Source organism: Mirounga leonina, unplaced genomic scaffold (assembly GCF_011800145.1).
Source record: "Mirounga leonina isolate KUSES-001 unplaced genomic scaffold, KU_Mleo_1.0 Mir_94, whole genome shotgun sequence".
Taxonomy (NCBI): domain Eukaryota; kingdom Metazoa; phylum Chordata; class Mammalia; order Carnivora; family Phocidae; genus Mirounga; species Mirounga leonina.
In genome coordinates this window covers 27,582,259-27,605,104 of record NW_023270855.1, presented here as the reverse complement: position 1 = coordinate 27,605,104, position 22,846 = coordinate 27,582,259, and the positions used below count along the sequence as shown (strand labels likewise).

The 22,846-nt window shown below is 45.7% G+C and overlaps 1 long non-coding RNA gene across 1 annotated transcript; it reads right to left on the bottom strand.

The window, feature by feature from the left end:
* Nucleotides 1–3,120: 3,120 nt before the first annotated feature.
* On the bottom strand, nucleotides 3,121–21,693 carry LOC118005692. The gene is made up of 3 exons (XR_004677852.1): nucleotides 21,610–21,693; nucleotides 20,744–20,829; nucleotides 3,121–3,240 (listed from the first exon to the last, which is right to left on the bottom strand). It is a non-coding gene; the product is annotated as an uncharacterized LOC118005692 (long non-coding RNA).
* Nucleotides 21,694–22,846: the final 1,153 nt, after the last annotated feature.

Sequence of the window (22,846 nt, the reverse complement as noted above, 5' to 3'; positions counted from 1 at the left end):
TCTTAGCTACTCTCAAGAGTAGAGAGGAGTGAGTACAGAGAATAGTGGTGAACAGTGGGCTCCAGGCCACTTTCCAATCCATAACTCCAAGAAGTCAACCTCCTTTGCACTGCCCCTGCCCCCTTATGGATAAAATAAAGATAATTCTTTAAAAGAAAGAAATCCAAAAACTTCCTATGTGGCAGTCACTATGCCAAATGGTTTGCCTTCCTTCTATCACTTTTTCTGCACTGGAAACCTGTTAAGAGAGGTATTCATATTCCCATGTTACAGATGAGGAAACTGAGGCACAGAGAAGATAAGTAACATGCCCAGGTTGACAGAGCAGGTGGATGAGCAAACTGAGATTCCAGCTGGAGCCTATTAGCACCACTGCCCCCAACCCCCTGGGGAGGGGGCACCTCTGCTGCTGGGATTTCTCAGGAATGCTGGGCACCTTTATTTCCTCCCATTTCAATTTGATAACACTATGTAGGAGAAAGGGCTTTGCCGGCTGAGTGATGCTGTGTCAGGGATTTCATTCTTTATGGGTATCAGTCTGGGTACTTCCTTACTTTGCCACAATGGCATGCCCACCCTCCCAGTCTGTCCAGGCCTGCAGCTGTGGGCCTCAGGGGCAACGTGCTACCATGAAGGACTGAAAGAATCCAACTCCCATGCATGCAGGCAGAAAAACCAACACCGACCAGTAGGACGTCCACACTGGGAATCTGGGCTCTTGAGTAAAATGTGCCCAGCCCTCTCATCTGGGCTTACTGTTTTTTGGTTTTTGTTTTTTTCTGGTCCACATAATGCTGGCTGGAATACAGGTCCATTCTGTACCCCAAGAGCACTTCTACTCACCTTTCTTCCTTCGAAGACTAGCAAGTATAAAACCTCCACTTATTTGTTCCCTGGTTATTCAATTATTTCAAATGGACATCATTTTTGGTATCTGGTATTTGAAATGTTCTGCTCTGAGAAGCATAGCACCGCCTTCAGAGAAGGTCTTCTGTTACCAGCTCCATCACCAAACTGCATTGAAGCCAGAGACAAACATAAAGTAGGTTCCCTTTAACTTTCTCAAGTCCTTATTTCAAGTCACTGGACCAGGAGACTGTGGGCTAGAAAGGACTGGACTCATTCAGCCACTTATTCATGATACCAACTATGTATTGAGTGCCCACACTATGCTGGGCCCCCGGGGATGCAATGAGGAACCAGCACATATGAGCCCAGGGCTTACAAACTTGGGACCAGGGGGCACATGGTGGGAGCAATGCTCTGAGAAGGTGACATTTAAACTGAGAGCTAGAGGCTCCGTGGAGGAGCACCCAGGGCTGGGATAGACGGGAAAGAACATTCCATGCAGAGGAAGCCACATGTGCAAGGACCAAGGGGAGAGCTGAAAAACCAAGTGGGGGCAAAGAGGAAAATAAGAAGAACCCTACCCACTGATGAGAGCGGAAACCAAAACAAACATCCTTGGGAAATAACGTGTCCTTAACTTGGTAAGTTCCCCTGACACATACCCATGCCCCTGCAAGGCCACTCCTGGGTACCTGCACCAGGATGCTCTTGCATGTTTATCCCAAGGAACAAAGGGAGAAGCAAACAAAAGACTGTCGGGGAGACAGACTTGGGGCACAACTCATAAGCAAAGCAAGGAGATAATAAACTCCTAATTCAGGAGAACGGTTACCTCTCTGTGGAGGGGGCTGGCGGGGCCAGGAGGGGGGGCACGGGCAGGGAGAGGATGGAATCAGAAAAGATAATAACAAGGTTCTTTCTCCTAAAGCCAGGTGGCAGGCTCACAGGCATCCACTGTGTTGCTATTGTTTATGCCTTATACATATTTTATCAGTATGTTTGTATCTGCTCAATATTTCATAAGAACCACTACTTTGTATCTGAGTGCTGTGTGGAAAATCGATTAGTGGGGTGAAAAGGTGGAAGTGGGGAGAGCTCCTGGAGGCAAGGGCAGCTGCTGAGACAAGAAGGAACAGCGGCTGGGAGTAAAGCGGGGATACGGTAGAGACGGAGGAAACTGCTTCCAGGCACATTTAACTTGTGATTTTCAAACCGGGTTTGAGGTTTAATTCCAGAAACATTTCTGGAGGGTGTGATGGGAAAAATGAGCAAGAGGGGTTTTATTTGCTTATTTACTCAATCCCTTGTTTTTTACAGATGTGTAAATCAAGACCCAGAGAGGAGATGAGACCAATCAGGGCTGCACTGAAATCATGAACACCCAGCCCTCTCCCTCCTTCCACCCAACCTTGTGGCAGAACACAAACTCCCATTAGGATACACTTGACATTCAGTACCGCACCGTGGGCATGATCAGTAGCTGAATGTTGACAGCATGTCGGTCCTTGTCCACAGTAGGGATGGCATGTCTTACTCCCACAGAGACTCTATCAGGAGAAAAATATTTAATAATTCCTATCTCAGTACAGTGAAGTTAAATCCAATTTAGTGGTTTTGCAAAAACTTGAGGCTGGCAAATCAAAGTAATGAATACAAATGGCATTCCGGTTATGTTTATTTTACCACAATAAAAAAGAAGGTTTTAATTGGCATTCCAAAGAGCTTGTTGAACTTAAATGCTTAGCCATTGAAAATTAGTCTTCTACCCCCATACACACTGATAGCTACATCTTCAAAAACCAACTTTTTTCCTTCTAACAATATTCATGTAATTGAAATGTGTATTCCCTTTGATCCGGTGATTCCACTTCTAGAAATGTATCCTACAGATATTTTCATGCATAAAGGCAATGATGATCTACAGATAAGAATGTCTACTCAAGCAACATTTGCAACAACCAGAAATTTTAAATATCCTAAATGATCATCAGTGAAGATCTGGTAAAAATAAATTATGGTACAGCTATATAATGGGATTTTACAGTCATTTTTTTAAAAGAATATTTATGTAACTGATACTAAAAGCTCTCCAAGATCTTTTTTTTTTTTTTTTTTTTTTTTTTTTTTTTTTTTTTTTTTTTTTTTTTTTTTAAAGATTTTATTTATTTATTTGACAGAGACACAGCGGGAGAGGGAACACAAGCAGGGGGAGTGGGAGAGGGAGAAGAAGGCTTCCTGCAGAGCAGGGAGCCTGATGCGGGGCTCGATCCCAGGACCCTGGGACCATGACCTGAGCCGAAGGCAGACGCTTAACGACTGAGCCACCCAGGCGCCCCTCTCCAAGATCTACTTTTGAATGACAAAGAGGAAGGAGCTATGGTGTGCCACCATCTGTGTTAAAAAACAAACAAAAGTTATGTACACATACACACATGTATATTCATAAGGGCATATGCATAATATATATGCATTCCTATATATATGATATGCATCAAGGAAGGACATCCAACTAATTCAAAATACATAATTTTATGATATAATTTTTACTGTATTTCAGGGCATGTGGGGCCATAGTAGGCACATAAATTTTCTTGAATGAATAAATTCCCTACATGCTTTTTATAAATCAACTTCCTGGTGTGTTTTATAAATCAAACTTGACCCCAAAATGTCATCCAATTTTTTCTCAGACATTTTTTTTTATTACCAATTTAACACTGTTCTCAGATAATTTAGGAAAGCTGGTGAGGAAGAACCATCCAAAAAGCAACTCCAGCTTCGAGTCTTTCACACAAACCTATCCTGCAATAAAACCAACAAGGCAGACTTTCCAGCAAGAAAAGTTTTTGAATGGTGATTATTTAATTAAGAGGTTAAAAAGGCACATGCCGTTTTCTGTTCACACAAAGATGATAAGGTTTCACCCCTTGCCCACACTCACACACAGTAGCCCTGCGGCATACTTCTCCATGTATGTAATGTGAACCCAAGCTTTCTGCCTAGTCTGCTGGTAAAATGATAGGGGCTATCAAAGGAATTAATCGTATCCCTTCATTCTATACCCTTTAATCCTAAAATAAGCAGTTCTAAATGCATTCCACAACAGCATATGCACTTTTTCAGAGGGTGAAATCAGTGCTCCATGATGACATTCCTGAAATGTTCCAAGTTATTCCTCGATAGATAATGGTGCAGATGTACAGAGAGGTTGGAACTATAGGGGAAAAAAGTACTCTCACTTCAATACTTATTATAACCATGTATAATTGAATTTACTCTAGTAACTTACAAAAACTGAAGGTTTCAGATGAAGTCATCCCTACCTCAGAACAATATATTCTGGAATAGCACACTTGCCCTTAGCAAGCACTCCCAAAATTTAAGAAAAAAAAAAAAAAAAAAGATTTTGGATTCTCAATCATTGGGAACACAGTGCCTATCTTATTGCTGGAAATGACAGTTCTAAATCTGTCCAAGTAGTCAAAACTAATTCTTGACCCTGGGGCAGAGGCTAATATAATAGAGCCTTTTATCCAACATAACCAACACCTGTAGTCCAGTTGGGATGAAATTCTGCTGTGGTTGTCTGAAAATCCAAAATAATAGTGGCTTAAACAAGATAGAAACAAACTTCTCCCTCATGTAAATACAGTCTGGAGTTATGCAATCCAAGGCTACTCTGGAGTCTCTATGGTCACCAGCAACTCAGGCAATGCCGGTCTTGTTCTGCATTCCTCCACACAGGGCTTCCATCTAATGGTCCAATATAGCTGCTCAAGCTCCAACTGTCACATCCACATTCCAGTGGGCAAGAAGCAGGGGTACGTGCATTTTTTTTTTTTTAAAGATTTTTATTTATTTATTTGACACAGAGAGAGAGACAGCAAGAGAGGGAACACAAGCAGGGGGAGTGGGAGAGGGAGAAGCAGGCTTCCCACTGAGCAGGGAGCCCGATGCGGGCTCGATCCCAGGGCCCTGGGATCATGACCCGAGCTGAAGGCAGCCGCTTAACGACTGAGCCACCCAGGCGCCCCACGTGCATTCTTTTGAAAGGTACTTCCCAGAGGTTGTCCTTACTATTTTAACGTACATGCCTTTGAGTGGAGCTTAGTCAAACGGCAACCCCCAGGAGTAAGAAGGGCTGGGACGTACTGTCTTAATTCTCAGGCTGTCTGCCAGACAATATTTTACAGGTTATATCCCTAAGGAAGAAGTAGATGATGGATGTGGGGACAACTAGCAGTGTCTATCACACTGAGGAATCACAAAATAATGATACATACATATCTTAATTTTTTTTCTTGAAATATATAGCCATACATTTGTTTCTAGGGAGGGAGGAGATTTTGCCTATGGGTTTATGGAACAGAATGCCTTTTATGTCATGCACAAAAGAAACCTATAATCCATCTTCTTCAATTTCAGTTTGGTTGTTTTAGAGGCGTGTCATAACGTAAAGATGCTCCAACAAATCTAGGTCCTTTTACCATCTCTGACTCATTCCCAGTGTTTTAGAATCATTTTGCCCAAAACCTAATTCAACTGGGTTGTTTTTAGTATTCATCACTGGGTTATTTCCAAGAACCGAGCTTCATTTTCATAGAAATACCAGCTCTTATTTCCGTTCACATCTTTACTTCATAGATTTATGAAGTTCACATACGTACCTACAGTCCCAAGAATAACAGGCATGAATAGATTTAGGAACAAACAAATTCACTCCTGGTAATATACAAGTCTACAACACAACTGCAGGGATCAGAGACTGAGTGTCCTGAAAAAGGACCTATTAACTGGATGTTTCACATTGAGGGAATGGAGATCTTTGGTTTATCCAGCAAGGGGATTGAATGAAGAACTCCCCTCCAGTTTGTCCTTGCCAAAATCTTCTCAGTTGGCTGTTTCAGCAAGAAAGCCCTAATAATGCTATCATCGTGTGTTAATGATGATGGAGCCCTTCCTGATTCATCTATCTGCCTCAATCTCAAGATGAGGGAAACTGAGGCCCAGAGTAGTTCAGTAAGTTTCCAAGTACCAGAGGTGTGCTCTGCACTTACCAAAGGCGTTTGCTGCTTGCAACACTTTGCATTACTTCTCAGTGGGTGAGAATGCCGTTGGCTTTGGGGCAGGACGACTGTCCCTGTGATGGCACAGAGTCCCAGGCTAAAGAACGTTTAACAACCCTGTCTCCAGCCCACTAAGTGTGGCCCTTCCAACTCACTGTGACAAGAACACAGAAATGCAGTCATGAGTGGCCAGATGCCCACATCCCTAGACGGAGACATGATATTTTGTTGTAGTTTTATAGCTGTTTTCCTGTTGTCTCCTGAATCACATGATCACAGCTATGGATCTTGCTCTACCCACGGACAATGCCAAATCCTAAGGAATCTTAAGAGCTCTTTTAATCTTCTCGACAGAAGTGAACAAAGCTTAGCTCAGACACAAGAGTATGCATACTATTTTAATAATTCCTAGGAAAGCAGATGCTATAGTTCATGGAACACAAACTTCACCATTCTACACAAATCTGTTTTCTAATAACTATTTATCCCGGACTCAAGTAAACAAAAACATGAGAAATGCTAATGTCATTAAGAAAACAAATAACGCTTTTTCATACATCTGCCTGATGAGATCCTTTGTTCAGTTTTCTATTGAGTCATTTCATATTTTTCTCATTAGTTAGAGCTGTTTCCACATTTTGAAAAATTGTATCACACATCACCAATAATTTTCCCAATTTGTCTTTTGAAAATTTTGAAGTCATTCATGTGAAGATAATCTTCCTTTATGACTTCTGGGCTCTAGGTCATCCATTCATTTATTCATTCATTCAACAAATTCTATCGGGATTTTTGCCATGCACCAGGTATTTTTCTGAGAGTTGGGGAATTAAACAAAAAAAAAAAAGACATGGAACAAAAGATTCTTATGAAGTTGAAATTCTTGTGTAGACTACAGTAATTAAATCTAGTGCAGATCAAAATCCAGATAATCCATTAAAAATGTAATGTCAGGTCGTGAAAAGGGCTCCGGAAAAAAACTAAGAGAGGCAGGGAAAAGGGAAGGGCTGGAGCACTATTTAGAATGGTTAGGAAATGCTGCTCTAAGAAAACACTGGAAAAGAGGCCTGGAGGGAAGCAAAGCAACAAATTGTGTGGACATCTTGGGGGGCTGGGGGGAGGGGGTATGCCAGCACGGGCAAATGCCCTGAGGTGGAAATACGCCTACTGTGTTTAGGGACCAGCAAGGTGGCCAGTATGGCAAAAGGGTATGGAGTGGGGGGCAGAAAAAGAGAGATTATTTGAATTTAGATATGTCTTTTACTTTCCAAATTTGTAAAAGCATTCGTCCAAAAGAAAATTTAATTTTTTTTTGATGTTTTGGATCTCTCTCTCCTTATTGCAAATGGAAAATTGCTTGTCCTAGCACCTTTTGTTGAATCTTAGCCGACTGCTTTTACAGGTCACCTCTCTTGTACACCACTGTGCACAGAGACTTGGATCTAGTTTTGGAGGCGTCCTGGTCTGCCTCAAGGATCACTTCCTGCTCCAGCACCACATTTCATTTCTGTAGCCTTATGATGTATTTTACTATCCGGTGGGGCTAGAACCTCCTAAATCTTGAGTCATCTTCGCTGACATCAGACCTTGGCTGGTTCTACTTTCCAGCCAATGAAAGAGCTTGAAAGTTCCTTTAGTAAATTCCATGGCCCCTAGGTGATAGGAAGGAGGAGGAGGCCAAGATTATACTAATGCTCAAGTGGGGGTGGGGACCCTCTCTCCAACTTAAACTCCTAGCCCTCAATATCAACACCAATCACTTAACAGTAATCTAAACTGCTTCATGATAAGAAAGCTCATTGACTGCTAATGTGGACAGTCATTTAAATCATGTTTATCTGGTCTCTCCATGTGACATTAAGTCCTGGAGGGCGGGGCTATAATGATTCTCAAACTATATTCTCTGGGCCAGCACTAGCACCAGCAGCACCTAATTTATTAGGTGGAAATTAAGCACCAACTGAGAGCTAATGAATGGTAAACTCTGAGCAGGAAGGGCGTAGCCCCACCACTGTTTAGATCCCTCTGGAGCTGGGCAAATAATATGGTGCTCAAAAGCCCACACCACAGTCAGAGTCCTAAGATCTAACCTTGGTTTCAATACTAACAAATTGGGGGACCTTGGGGAAGTAACTTAAACTTGTAGCATCCAGGTCTCCTCTTTTTTTTTTTTTTTAATTATTTATTTATTTGAGAGAGAGAGAATGAGAGAGAGCAAGCACATGAGAGGGGGGAGGGTCAGAGGGAGAAGCAGACTCCCTGCCGAGCAGGGAGCCCGATGCGGGACTCGATCCAGGGACTCCAGGATCATGACCTGAGCCGAAGGCAGTCGCTCAACCAACTGAGCCACCCAGGCGCCCCCAGGTCTCCTCTTGAAACCAATGTGAATCATGGTGTCTACCTCATAAAGGGTTTCAAGAATTAAATCTAAGAATATAAGAAATTGGGCTTAGAATAGAATAGCCCTTGCCCATTGTAAATGGTCAATTCACGATAACTAATATGATAGTGATAATGAGGAAAATCTTCATTTGCTTTCATTTTATTTCAGTTAATTTATTATGAAAAGCCGACACCCATTGATGCTGAATTTAACAGAACAGAAATCAGGGAATGGGGAAGTATTAATGTTAGACTTTTTCTGACTGTGTTTACAGAGAAGTGATAGGAGCTGGAGAGTGGAGAAGTTAGCCATGGCAGGACTTTGTAGAGATGGGACCGATCTCCAGGATTATGAAGAATTTTCTAAGGAAGCCCATTTTTCTCCCCTTTGAAAGTCGATCAATTATATAACCTAGACATTAATTAAAAGCCCCAGGGCCAATAGTTCTTCCCACAAATAACTGTCTACATACTATCAGTTCATTTCGTATACATCTCCCTGGCAAAGCCCAACAAAAGCTACAAGAAGATGGATGAACTTCATAGGGTTACCCCGGGGGTCAACTGATTCAGACTGCTGAATTCATCAATATGGACAGCAAATTCCATCCACTAATAGCAGTTTGCACAATCCCCGCCTGTTGCAAGCATTTAGCTGCACCTAGAAAAGACAAAAGGCAGGTTCCCCACAAAGGTGCCCCAAAGTCAATACCCAGCCCTACAGCGCCACTATACTTTTATAGATACCATGTTTAAAAAGCCTTAGTTGGGTGCACTGCTGAAGAATATGAAATAGTATATGCTTCCTCACCATGATTATTATTATAATGGGTTGAACAGTGGCCAAAAGATACATCCACCTGGAATCTCTAAATTTGATTTTATTTTGGAAAGGGGTCTTTCCAAATGTAATGAAGGACCTTGAGATGAGATCATCCTGGATGAGGGAGGGCCCAAATCCAATGGCAAGGCCTTCTGAGAAGAGAACAAAAGGAAACACCCTGTGATGACAGAAGCAGAAATGGGAGTGACATCTACAAGCCAAAAATGCCAAAGGCTGCCAAGAGCCACCGGAAGCTAAGATGGAGGCGCAGAGTGGATTTCCCCCCAGACCCTCCAGAGAGAACCATGCTCCTGACGCCTTGATCTTGGACTTCTAGCCTTCAGAACTCCCAAAGAATAAATTTCTGTTATCTGAAGTCACCCAGTTTGTATTCATTTACATAATAATACAATTATGTAAAACTCCCTATTAAAAATAAACCCTAGAAGGACACCACAGCCTAATGCTGAGAGGACTCCTTTTTGGGTCATGAAGTTGCACTATTTTTTTTTTTTTTTGCCTAAAGAAATCATTTGACTTTGTTGAATTTTCCAAATTGTCTACACGGCACGTTTATTGTCCAACAATTTGATCAAAATTAATTTAAAATACGACATAAACCTGCTTTAAAATGCTGCTATCACCAGGATTTTGAAAAGTAAAAACCAGAATTTTCCAAAAATCCCTAGCAATCGGATAATCTATGAAACCATTCTACCTCCCAGAACCCAGGAAAACCTATGTACGTGTCCTTCCCTGTGGCTTCGAATACTCCTGGACCCAAGATGATGGAGACGTTCCTGTTATCAATTGCCTCCAAATCTGGGGCTTCATGAAGCTGAGAGGAAACTGTCATTATAACCTCCCAACAACTCAGTAAGTCACTGGAGAAGCTCCAAAGGCCAAGTCATCAAGGATGCAAATGACAGGCGTGTGCTCCTGGGTGCCTGATTATGGAACAAAAGACTTTGAGAAATTGTATTATCAGAGTATTTTCATAATATCGTTGAAGAAAGAAAACACCTGCATTCTTCTAATAAGCCCCCTGGAGGCCTAATTCCTCAGCACTCATGCGGAGGACCCACTCTGGATGTTACATGTACACTTAATGAGCCAGTTTTTAAGAACTGTGAAAGCAGTTTCTGCATCACCAAGTAGTTTACCAAACATAAAATCAAATAACACTCTCATTAAATGCCTTCAAGCTGTCAAACGGGTTTGTGTCTGCTTTGCAACGTGGTGTCAGGATCTGTGAAGCATTGGGGAACATAAGTTCAAAAGCACAGGTCCAAAGATGGGAGATCCTGTTTATTTTTAGCTTATGGACTCAAGCTGGGTGCAGAAGGGATGCTCTGCAAACTCCCTCCCCTGACCTCTTCTGCAGAGGTTGCCTCTAGGAAACATCCAAATGGCATTCTGCGGACTCCCGGACTCCTGCCTTTCACAAGCTCCCCCCCATAGCCCAATTTAACACTAAACCTGTCAGCAAGCTGAATGGAGCCCCCTTCAATGTATGCAGATCTGATGGGGAAACTGCAAGTAGCCAGTTTCTCACCTTTCAGACACCCTAAGCCCTCTGATTTTACAGTTTACCCTTAAAGCCCCCATCCACAAACCCACTACCCCAGGGTTCTTCAGACATTTTGTCCAGTATAGACAACAGTCCAATCTCATCCCCAGACCACTGAGAATATGACTGTTTTTCCCAAGGTACAGTTTTTTTTGGTTTTGTTTTTAATTTAATTTCATTATGTTATGTTAATCACCATACATTACATCATCAGTTTTTGATGTAGTGATCCATGATTCATTATTTGCGTATAACACCCAGTGCTCTGTTCAATACGTGCCCTCTTTAATACCCATCACCAGACTAACCCATCCCCCCACCCCCCTCCCCTCTGGAACCCTCAGTTTGTTTCTCAGAGTCCATCGTCTCTCATGTTTCATCCCTCCCTCCGATTCCCCCCTTTATTTTTCCCTTCCTACTATCTTTTTTTTTTTTTTTTTTTTTTTTTTTTTTTTACATATAATGTATTGTTTCAGAGGTACAGGTCTGTGATTCATCAGTCTTACGGTACAGTTTTATATTTAGACAAGGAGAGTCAAAAATGCCAGAGCTAAACATGGTGTCTTGGTTAGATCACTTGGGATCTTGAGCTCCAAAGACCTGGTTTCAAATCTTGACACCATTACTTCTTACCCGTGTGACCTAAGGCATGTTCCCTAACCTCCCTGGGTCTCAGTTTTCTCCTGTTTACAAAGTAGAAGACAAAATACATGCCTCAGAAAATTGTTCTGAGGGAGTCATGGGCTACAGCATGTAAAGAGCCAACCACACAGCAGACCCTCAACAATGTGAGCTCCTTCCAAAGAGCATCTCCCAGATAGGGACGATTTAGCTACTTAGATGTCCTGCTCAGCGCCCTTGTCCCTGCCAAGTGGCAACTTTATTCTGTTCTGCCATTCTTATCTCCTTCCAGGCATGCATAATCACTCACTTGCTTCTTCAAATTAGTAGCACAAAATTAGATGTCTACAGCAGCCAGCCCGAAATGTAAATGAGTGAGGCAGGCCAAGTGTAACACAATAGGGAATGGTGGGGACTGTGGAAAAGTTGAAATCAGAAAGCAAGGGAGGAATATAAGCCCAGAATTGCCAGAAATTCTTTACTCCAGAGAAAACCCCAAACCTGATTTCTTACACGAAACATCAAATGTTGGCAACTACTTAAAATTTTACATCTGGTACCATGGCAACAAAATATAGGTACAGGCCAGATCTTATCTCAGGAGTTTTCAGGGTAGGATCTTGGGGTTCAAATATTGTTACCAATATGCTTGTTTTTCATGCCTTAGAAAAGGGAGCTTCTCTTTAATGATCACGTAAGTCCAAGTGTCTGGTGTGGCACACCAGAAGCCACAAAACCCGACACTTAGTGAGCAGGCTTGAGTAACATGGATGAAGTATCGCCTTGATGATGAGTGGCTTTCATCTTGGACATGAATTTTCATGGTCCAGTTGGTGGGCACAAGGCACAAAAAAGGTCCCTTTTTATATACTGACCCCGGGGGCAAAATTTACATGTTTTCTTCTTGTTATGGTTTGCAAACTGTTTTAACAAACATCATATGCACACTTCATTTAAGCAAATAGACTGTGAGGGTATAGGGTCCAATTCTAAACTCCACTTCATCCGAAGTGTGTGAGGTGAATCTGCTATTCTATCCGAAATACTCATTCCTTTAGAACCTGAACTCCCACATGGTTGGGGGGAGCTTGGAGACTCCATCTCTTCTGACTGAAGTTCATAGAACCAGGATCATCACACCCATTTAACAAATGAAGCTCTGCAGCTCATGGCGGCGGAGGGGGGGTGGGCGGGGCGGGGCGGGATCTGTTCTCTGTCATTGAATCTCCAATTTCCAGGGCCATGAACCCATACCTTTCTACTCCTTTTTAAAAAAAGATTTATTTATTTATTAGAGAGAGAGAGAGAGAGAAAGAAGGGTGGGGGGAAGACTGTGACTGGGGGGAGGGGCAAACGAAGAGAATCTTCAAGCAGACTCCCCATTGAGCATAGAGCCCAATGAGGAGCTCGATTTCACAACCCATGAGATCATGCTATGAGGTGAAACCAAGAGTCAGATGCTTAGCCAACTGAGCCCCCAGGCACTCCCGCCTTCCTACTCCTTATCCAGTTCTGCTATTCATCTTTCTTTCAACCACAAACCTATGGGGCTTACGTTACACACCACACACAATGATGCATGTTCCATGCTTTATCCCATGTAATCCTCCTGAAAACGTCATAGTAGTAATATTATTCCCATTTTTCAGATGAGAAAACCAAGGAAGGCTCAGAAAGGTTTTCAAGGATTCTTAGCTAGTAAAAGACAGAACCAAGACTACAATACCAGCAAAATGTCTTTAAAGCCTGTCCCTTTAACCACTCAGCCTTAATGTTCCCACATAAGCCCTTATCCGCTTCATAGAAGTTTTTATGATACTGCCTCAAAGTATACATTTCTCCCCAGAGATCACCCCCCATGGCTCTCCCATACATAACGCAGGTAGAATCCTTTTGATCTCCAAATGTTCAATGCTCTGGCAATCATTCCCTTTAGGGAATGCTCCCTCTGTCCCACAGGGAATTCCCCCCTGGGGTTCTCATTAATGGCAGAGTTAAAGGATAACCTTACAGCTTTTTGAACCAACAGGCCACAAAATAACACATTTATGAGATTCCCCCTCATCCCACCAACCTTAAACAACAGAAGCATTAGAATGAATGACAACCTTTCAACAGAATGTGAGTACCACTTTCCAGATTAAAGGCAAATAAAATGTATTTTGAAAAAAAAAAAAGATGACTGACATCAGTGCTCTGTGTTTTCTCACTGTTCATCGGGTACAAATTGTCAGGGTGATTAAACAAGGATTAATAACAAGGTTGCTATACAAGCTGAGATGTTTCAAAGTTTCAGCCTGAAGAACACATAAATATACGCACATTTTTTCAATGGCAGGGGTGGAATTTGGCACCATCTATTTGGAGGACAATTTGACAAGAGCTCCATGTAGCCCTGTTGTAGCATAAGAAAAGCTATCATCATACAGTATATAATCAGGAACGATGGAAAACAACCAAAGTGGCCATGAGCAGACAATTTTCAATTCACTGATAACCCATACACTGGATTTTAAAAGCTAATAAATGTATTAGGTTCGATCTTTTTGCTCTTTTTATAATTGCATGCAAACATGTCCAAAAAAAATTTCTAATTCTTAAAGTATGCTACAAAAGACCATATAAAATGTATATTTTCTCTAAAATCTTAACAAATAATAATTTGAATGAATCTGAGGAAATAAAAACCAAGCCATAAGCAATAGATCTCGAGAAGTCTAGCTGTGGGGTCCGCAGACTTTCAGCACAGGGCTACTTGGTCAACTCTTTGTTTCCTGGACCACAAGGGCTGTCTCAGCTACCAGATTCTGCCATTCCAAAAGCCACCAGAGAGGATACTAAAGGAAGGAGCATGGCTGTGTCCCATTAAAACTCTATTTATGGACTTAAAATGTAAATTTTATACAATTTTTATGTGCCACAAAATGTTATTCTTCTTTTGATTTTTTTTTTCCCCAATCACTTAAAAATAGGAAAACTATTCTTGGCTAGTAGGCTATACAAAACCAGGTAGCAGCCTGATTTTCTCCCATTGGCTGTGGTTTGCTGACCCCTGCTCTCAAAGGTGTAATTAAGGGTTTTCTTCTGTGGGCTATGTAAGTTTTATATGTGTATGTGTGTGGGAGGGTGTGTGATTTTAAAGTACTTTATAATAGCCATGCCTTATTTCAAAATCAGAGACAATAATACGGACATACTGGGATGAACTAATAGCTTTCTTCAAGAGAAAAATCCTACAAAGGTGCTGAAGCTTCCAACAAGCATATTATCAAATGCCAAGGACCTAAAATGAGCCAAACAGCAAGCTTCTGAGCTGCTAAGAATCCTTCCCTACTTTGAGGATTCCAGGTATGCGTCTTGGGTGCACACACACATACACACACCCCATCTCCTTTCACCCCCACCCTTTTCTTGGCCCTTCAACTGACAGAGTGTTTTTCCTCCCCAAGCAAAATAATTGGTGGGAACCCATTTCTTAGCCAAATTACAATCCACTAAAGGGGGGGATATCGGAGGGAGAGACGAACCATGAGAGACTATGGATTCTGAGAAAGAATCTGAGGGTTCTAGAGGGGAGGGGGGTGGGGGGATGGATTAGCCCAGTGATGGGTATTAAGGAGGGCACGTACTGCATGGAGCACTGGGTGTTATAAGAAAACAATGAATCGTGGATCACTACACACTACATCAAAAACTAATGATGTATTGTATGGAGACTAACATAATAAAATAAAAATTAAACAAAACAAAACAAAACAAAACAATCCACTAAAGGAAACCAGGTCGGCATCTCCCCAGATCACCACTCGAGTCATCAATCAACATAACTGCCCGGGCAACTAAGATGCTTTTCAAGGCAGTCTTGGCTGACCCAGTGAGCGCAGCCTCTGGGGCAGCTGCGTGGGGCCACAGTATCCTGGCTGGAAAGGCCTCCGGTTGTGGCTGTCCGGAGACAAACCGCTCTGCATAACTAAAACCACCTCACAAAACTACCACTGGTCTGAGTTTTCCATGTCAGCTGCTCTTGAAAGTGCAACTCCAGGAGGCTTATTCTAAAAGCCCGTCTTTTAATACTCAAGTCGAATCTACATTTATCAGCAAAGCTGAAACGTTAAAGGGATTACAAGGAGCTTAGAATCCACTGGAAGTGCATTGATCTGGTCTTGCAAGCCTCATCTCCACATGCCCTTTAGAAATGGCTTTGGTCTACTCCCTGGTTCTTTGGTTGTTTTTGATTTTTGCACCAATCTCATCCAGGTTGGAGGGGAGGTTTCCTCTGGTTCTAATTCCAAAAGTTTCTCAGACTCCTTTCTTCTAAAACCAAGGAAAGCGACTTGCATATTCCCCTACACAGTGGTACAGACCAGTGACTGGCATTTTCTGTAAACGGTGAGACAGTAAATGTTTTTGGCTTTGTAGGCCAAATGATCCCTGTTGCAAATACTGAACTCTATCACTATAGCAAGAAAACAGCCACAGACAGTATGCAAACAAATGCACTTGACTTTGTTCAGATAGCTATTTATGGGCACTGAAATTTGAATTTCATATAATTTTCCTAGGTCATGAAATATCCCTAATTTTTTTCCAACCATTTTTTTTTAAAGATTTTATTTATTTATTTTAGAGAGAGAGAGAGAGAGAGAGAGCAGGATGAGGAGCAGAGGAAGAGGGACAAGCAGACTCTGCACTGAGCAGAGAGCCTGATGCGGGGCTCAATCTCATGACCCTGAGATCATGACCTGAGCTGCAACCAAGAGTCGGACGCTCAAACTGATCGAGCCACCCAGGCTCCCCATTTTTTTTTTCCAACCATTAAAAAAATGTTAAAACCATGTATGTCTTATAAGTCATACAAAACAGGTAAAGGGTCAGATTTGGCCAGCAAGACTTAATTTGCCGACCCCGGGTCCAGACTGCTGCTATTCAAAGTGTGTTCCCTGGACCAGCAGCATCAGCATCACTTGGGAGCTTCTTAGAAATGCAGGATCTTAGGCCCCTGCCTCAATCCTGTTCAGTCGGAATCTGCATTTGAATAAGATGCCCTGGGAATTCACATGCCAGCCAAGTTTGAAAAATCCTGGTCCAGACACAGAATTCTGCAGTCAGACAAGGCTGGAATACCATCCACTGGCTGGCTATAGAATCTACACAAATCGTTTGACCCCGAGAGACTCCGTTTCCTTATCTATTAAAACAGGTAAAAATAACTGCGCCATCTCCAAGGACTGCTGTCAGGGCAAGACAAGAAAGACACAGAACGCTTGCTTGACATTGTCAGAGCTTTCAAAACGGTAGCTACTACTACAGAAGCGTACTATTTTTTAAGGTCATTGAGAGAGGAGCATGCTTATTCAGGGTTTACAAACTCCAATCACTTCCAGTATGGGACAGGTCACCTAAATATCTGAAGAGGCCCTTCAGTGCAACTGGAATGTCAGAGACGACGGCAAGCCGAGGTCACATCCACCTGAAGAAAGACCACTCATATGCTGCCAAGGTAGCAAAGGAGGCTCCTTGCTACCACATCCTTGCATTTTCAAAGAGAAGCTGGAAACCTGGATTTTAACGTTATAAAAAGCCCTCTTACTTAACACACTGTGCAGACCAAAAAAAATCCACCTGCGGGCTGGATGTGACCGGAGAGCCCTCTGCCTTACAACAGAGAGATAACAAGAGGCAGTAAGTCACAAGAAAATGAACCGGGGTTTTAGAGCTAAATTCTGGCTCATTCTCCCTAGCCAGGAGACCTGGGACAGATTATTTAACAATTCGGAGCCTCGGTTTCCTCATCAGGGAAATCCGCACATCTACCTTGGAGAGTTTGGTGAGGACGAACTAGAAATGTACGTAATAGGTGGAGGCACAGCTCGGGACAGGGTAAGCGCCCATCCTTGTCATGGCTGATGTTTTGGCGTTATTATTACTGCTTTTATTCATCGAGCCTTGGCATTTGCAGGGCAAATCTTCCCCGTAAAAATGGCTATTTTTCTCTCCCTGCTCAAACTGGTGGCAAACAAGCAAGCTCAATTAACCCCCACTGAGCATGCTGTCTCATAGGACACGGAGAGCTTAGTTATTAATGATCTCGTTCTGGCCGCAGTCCATGAAGATGCCTTAATGTTCCTCTTAATGAAAATCCCCTCTGGTGCCCGGCCACTGCGGGGCTGGCTCCAGGCTGCCCTGAGGTGCTACTGCTTTGTGGCCGGGTCACCTGCAGGGCAACAGTGCTTACCTTTGCTCTCCACCTGCCTTAGATCAGGTGGAGGACAGCACTGTGCTTGACAACTGTGAGCCCTCCTAGGGGTTTTTTTTCCTTTAGAAACCCTACAAATCCGCACATTTGCCACCTACAGGTGTGGGTGATAACAGAAATGGGGAAAGAGTATTGTAACTCAGGGAAATCCCCATGAACTCTATGAGCCTTCCACGGGACCTTTGGCATCTTTCCTCACACAGAGGAAGCCCCAAGGTACAGAGAACAATTCGTTATTTACAGGGCTAGGTGTTAGAACTCCCCATTTCTCTCTCTCCTTAAGGTGCACACGAATCAGCTGGGGATCTTGTTAAAGCTCAGATCTGGTTCAATAAGTCTAGGGCAGGGCCTGCGATTTTGCGTTTCTGGCAAGCTCCCAGGAGATGGTGATAACGGCTGGTTCCCGCCCCAGGTTTGAATCCACAGGGTTCCTCCTCCTCCACTCGCTTCATCTAGGTCCCTGCTCAAATGTCACCTCCTCCGAGAGTCCTTTACTGACCACCTTATCTAAAATGTAATTATTTGTTGAATGAGGGCAGGAATCCTGTCTGGTGTGTTCTTTGCTGTATCCCCAGCACCAGCGGAGAGCCAGGCACAAAACAGGCACTCAAATATTTGTTCAGTGGAGAGAGCCCACTTTGACAGCGGAGGGAAATGAAACTCAGGGAGCCCAAACCATTTGCTGAAGGTCACACAGCTTGTCAAAGCCAGAGCAAGACGGCGGGGCCAGCTCCGTCTGGACTTCAAAGCCTTAGCTCCCTCCACTACCCCAGAGGAGGAAGCAAGGTTTGTTTGTAACACGCTTCCTCCCCTAGAACGTTCCTACATCCAGTACCTTCGAGCTGGATGCAGGGCCTCCATTCTGTTCTACTTTGGGGAGGTGCCTGCTGGTGGGCAGTGGATCGGAGAGGACCAGTGTGGAAGCAGAGATGCGAGAGGAGAGGCCACGCGGTAATGTTTCGGGTGCCTTGGTACTCTGGGGTAAGGGAAATTCTCTCTCTTTAGGTCAGACCCAAAGGAGCCTTTCAGCGTCCATCAGGCCAGCCTTTTGCTCCTCTCAGGGCACAACGGTCTCTCCCAGGGGCTCACAGCCTCCGCAGTCAGAGGAGGGGAAAGTGAGCACCATGGGCTCCAAAATGCCAAAAAAGAACATTGTGCTGTCCCCCAGGAGTGGCTGTCCCTCTTTTCCAAAAGGTCACCAGAAAACACGCCCATGGGGGAAAAGGAGCAAAAGCAAGGAGCTGCTTCCTTTCCAGCAATGGGCGGAAATACCATAAAAACCCCATTCAGGGAGCCCCAGTGAAGCCTTTCTGCTGTCAATGGGGAAACTGCTTCTGCATGAAAACCCGTCTCAGCCTCATGAAAGGGTCTCTCTCCAAAAGAAAGGCTCCCTCATGGGCTGAAAAGACAACACTTGTTTTCCCCGTCACAAAAATCAACTGGATTAAAACGGCTGAAGGTTCTCCAAGAAACTGTGGTCTTGAACGTCTACCGTAACCTGGACACCCAGCAGCCTCAAACGGGCTACTGAGGCCTCCTCCCAAGCAGCAGTTGAGAGGAAGCTAAAAACATAACAAACGTAGCCACTAGTTACCGTAAACCTGATCCTGGGCAAATCATGGGTCTTCTGTATCTCATTTAACCCCTCCAATCATGCTGTGAGCTGAGTACCATGATTATTCCCACCTGATGGTTGGGGAAACCAAGAACTAGGGAGACCAAGTGACTCACTGGAGGCCAGCGGTCACACAGAAGGAGGCGCGTCAGGCCACAACCTCCACACTGCACACCACCCCACAGGCCTCTGGTCAGAGGTGACCCCAAGGCTCCTGAGGAGGGGAGGAGCTGGGAAAGCACTCTCCTGTTCTTGACTCTGCCTTTCCCACCCCCGTGAGAGCACCAGAGAGATGGGAAAAGAAGCCAGCAGTCCTGCCATACTGGACTGGGTTTATAAAGTCAGGCCCCTACACCTCTTCCATGGATCCCCTACTCTCACAGTTGGGATGTGCAAGGGGCCAGCTCAGACCACACCTATTTGGGCTACAAAACTGGCAGTGATGGATGCCTCTTTCTGCCCATTACATATTTATAAGGTCGCCTGGCCTTGCCTCTGACACAGAAGTTATTAAATGCTTGGGAGCCATAAGGGCTGCGCTCAGCGCCTTGAAACAAAGCAAAGAGGCTACCAGACCCGTCGGAGGCAGGAACAAAAGCATTTCATTTCTGAAGGAGCCGGCTGGGAGTTTCCTTGGAACTGGGTGCCCAGCACACATTACCATTCGGGAGAAAGTAGAGAAGCACACACAGAGGGGTAAAATAAAATCAAAGCAGGCTTCTCCCCCCTCCTTGTGCCCAGAAACCACCTCTTCAAAGGGCCATATGAGTGGTGGGGAAAAGGGAAAGATGCACTCATCAAAGAGAGAACACGCCAGGATGTCGTCTCCGACATTCTCCTGTCACTGGTTCTTCCTTTTCGTGAAGTCGCCAAGAAGGATCCGCCTCATCTTACATCATCAAACTGAGAGTCTGCAAGGCTGCACCCCAACTTTTTCCAACCAGAGCCCCAGCAGCCAGATGCAACGGGAGGGCACCCCGATGCCGCATCTCCCAAACATAATCATTCCAATCCAGGCTGGGGCTGCCTAGAAGTCAACATTCACGGCCCATTAATAAGAAACATCTGGCCACCGAAGAGGGTTGACACAGCGCAGGCGGGCAGTAGTGGATTTGTGGGTGGGACCCAGAGCTACAGGGGCTGAATTGAAAACACCAGCTAGTCTGGGGTATCCTCCACACACTGCGCCGCGCTGTGGCCCTTGGAGACACTGCCATGCCCAAGTTGAATCGTTTGGGGCTGAGCAACTTAGATACACAGAGTGTGGGTAGGAGGGACTCAAAACTCTCCCATCAGGGAAATGCAGCCTGAGCCCAGCTCTCCTGCATCCCCCAGTGTCTGGCCACCACTTCCACCTTTCAATATTTGTAGCAGATGTAGCCCCAGTCTTAAAGGAACAGCCTTTGCATTCTTTCCATGTGACTTACAAGTGAGATTTACAAAAGGAGATAAATATCGGCGTTTGTGTGTGTGTGTGTGTGTGTATAGATATAGATATGTTTCCCCACTCCCCACCCCCGGAATTGTTATGCCTTTAGGAATGGGATTTAATGCATCCTACCTCCATTTATGCAAGGCGAACCCGGGGCACTGGTCACCACAGGCGTTACATGGCTGGCCTCTCTCTATCCGCCCCAGTCCAGTCAACTTCAAAACAAAAAGACAACACAACCATGTTTCCACCACGGGGGCTCCCTCCAAAGCCCCACCGGCGTCCCAGGCAGAATGACCTGCCCCTCCCACCCCACCGTATCAAATTTGCCTCCAACGTTCCTCTCCGTTGTGGGGGATGCGGGGCGGGGTGCTGCCGGCGCCCCAGGGGTGGTCTCCCTCGTGGCAGGGGTGTGTGGACCCGGGCGGGCTACCCTCTGGCGTGGGCACCAAGCCACCAAGAAATGGTCATGGCTGGGGCTTTGTCTCCCCCAGACACCTTGGTCACGGGTTTCTAAGAAACAAAAGCAAGACCTTTCTGTTCCCCAGGGTCCCCGAGAAGCGACCATCGCTCATTCGCCTTGGGCCATGCCGGTGCTCCCGGGAAGGGGGCAGCACAGGACACCCCAAAACACAGCCCAAAGTCAAGTCCGCGGCTAGAGCTCCAAGAGGCTGGACGGTGGAGCTTGGATACTGTGATTCCGATCTGCCTTACGGGAAAAGGCGAGGGAGGGGGCTTTCCCGGGCGCCCCCACACTGTGACACACAGGGCCACCGCTCCAGGTCTCGCTCTCGCCCAGACTGGGTTTCCGGACTTAACCCCTTCGGCGCCTTCCAGCGCTCCCGCGCGCCCCGGACCCCCTGCCCTCGGGGCCGGCTTACCTGGGGCCACAGGTGCGCGGCCGCCGCGCGGGGGGAAGCTGGGCAGGGGCGCTCGCGGAGGCCCGGGGGCCGGGGGACCCAGAGATCGGGCCCGCTCAGGTGGGGGACACTCACCGAGCGGCTGGAGAGTCTTTTCCGGGAGCTCCGGCTGAACATGGCCGGGCGCCTCCTGCACGCAGCGCCGTCGGTCGGTCGGTCCGCACCGCGGCCGGGAGGGCGGGTCGCCTGGGCGGGCACGCTCGGCGGCCCGTGGCCTGGCTGTCTCCGCCTCGCCGCCCCGGGCTCGCTCCGGAGCGCACGCCTCCCCCGCCTCCCTTGCTGGTGCCTCTCGCTCTCCCGCCCGCAGGTCCCTCCCTCTCTCCCGGCATCCCCCCGCCTCCCCGGGTTCGCCCCGCGGGCCGCGGGCTCTTCCCATCCCTCCCCCGCACCGGCTGCGCCTCCTCTCTCCCTTCCCCGGCTTCCCCGCCGGCCGGCCGCCGCCACCTCCGCTCCCGCACCTGGGCCCGCCCTCAAGGGCTCGTCCCTCACCCCGGGCGAAGTTCGGGCGGGGACCACTTGAAGGCCCCCTGGGGCTGTGGCCTGGGTAGCGGCTGGAGGTGGAGGGATGGGGGGTTCCGTTTTTCTAAAGGAAGGTAGAATTCACATACCGTAAAATTCCCCTCTTGCGGCGCACAGTTCTGCCAGTTTTGACGAATTCACACAGACCTGTTAACAGCCAGCACAATCAAGATCTAGAACAGTCCCATCGTCCTCCAAAATGGACTATTTTAAAAAGTTTTGTGACATGCCTGGAATGCGTTCACTAAGTACTGGTAGAGGAGGAGAAGGAGGACGACAGATGCCCCCACCCGCCCAGCGCCTGGAATACAGGCTCCCTAAGTAGCTGTTGACCCCTTGCAGGGCAAGCTTTGACGCGCCCCCTCCCCCCACCACGTGCCCGTGCTTTTCCCACCACCTCGTAGCTGGTGACCTTCCCATGTCAACGGACTTTGTGATTCTATCTCCTTATCGAATAAAAAGAGATACAACAAGGGGCGCCTGGGTGACTCAGTCGTTAAGCGCCTGCCTTCGGCTCAGGTCAGGATCCCAGCGTCCTGGGATCGAGCCCCGCATCGGGCTCCCCGCTCAGCGGGAAGCCTGCCTCTCCCCCCTCCACTCCCCCTGCCTGTGCTCCTCTCTCACTGTGTCTCTCTCCGTCAAATAAATAAATACAATCTTTAAAAAAAAAAAAGAGATACAACAAGAGTCTTAATCTCAGTGTTGTTGAGAGAGATGAGTGGGCACAGGTAGATTTGTTATAGATGTTATAACAGGCACAGACTAAGGGCTCATTAGAGATTAACTGTCAAAG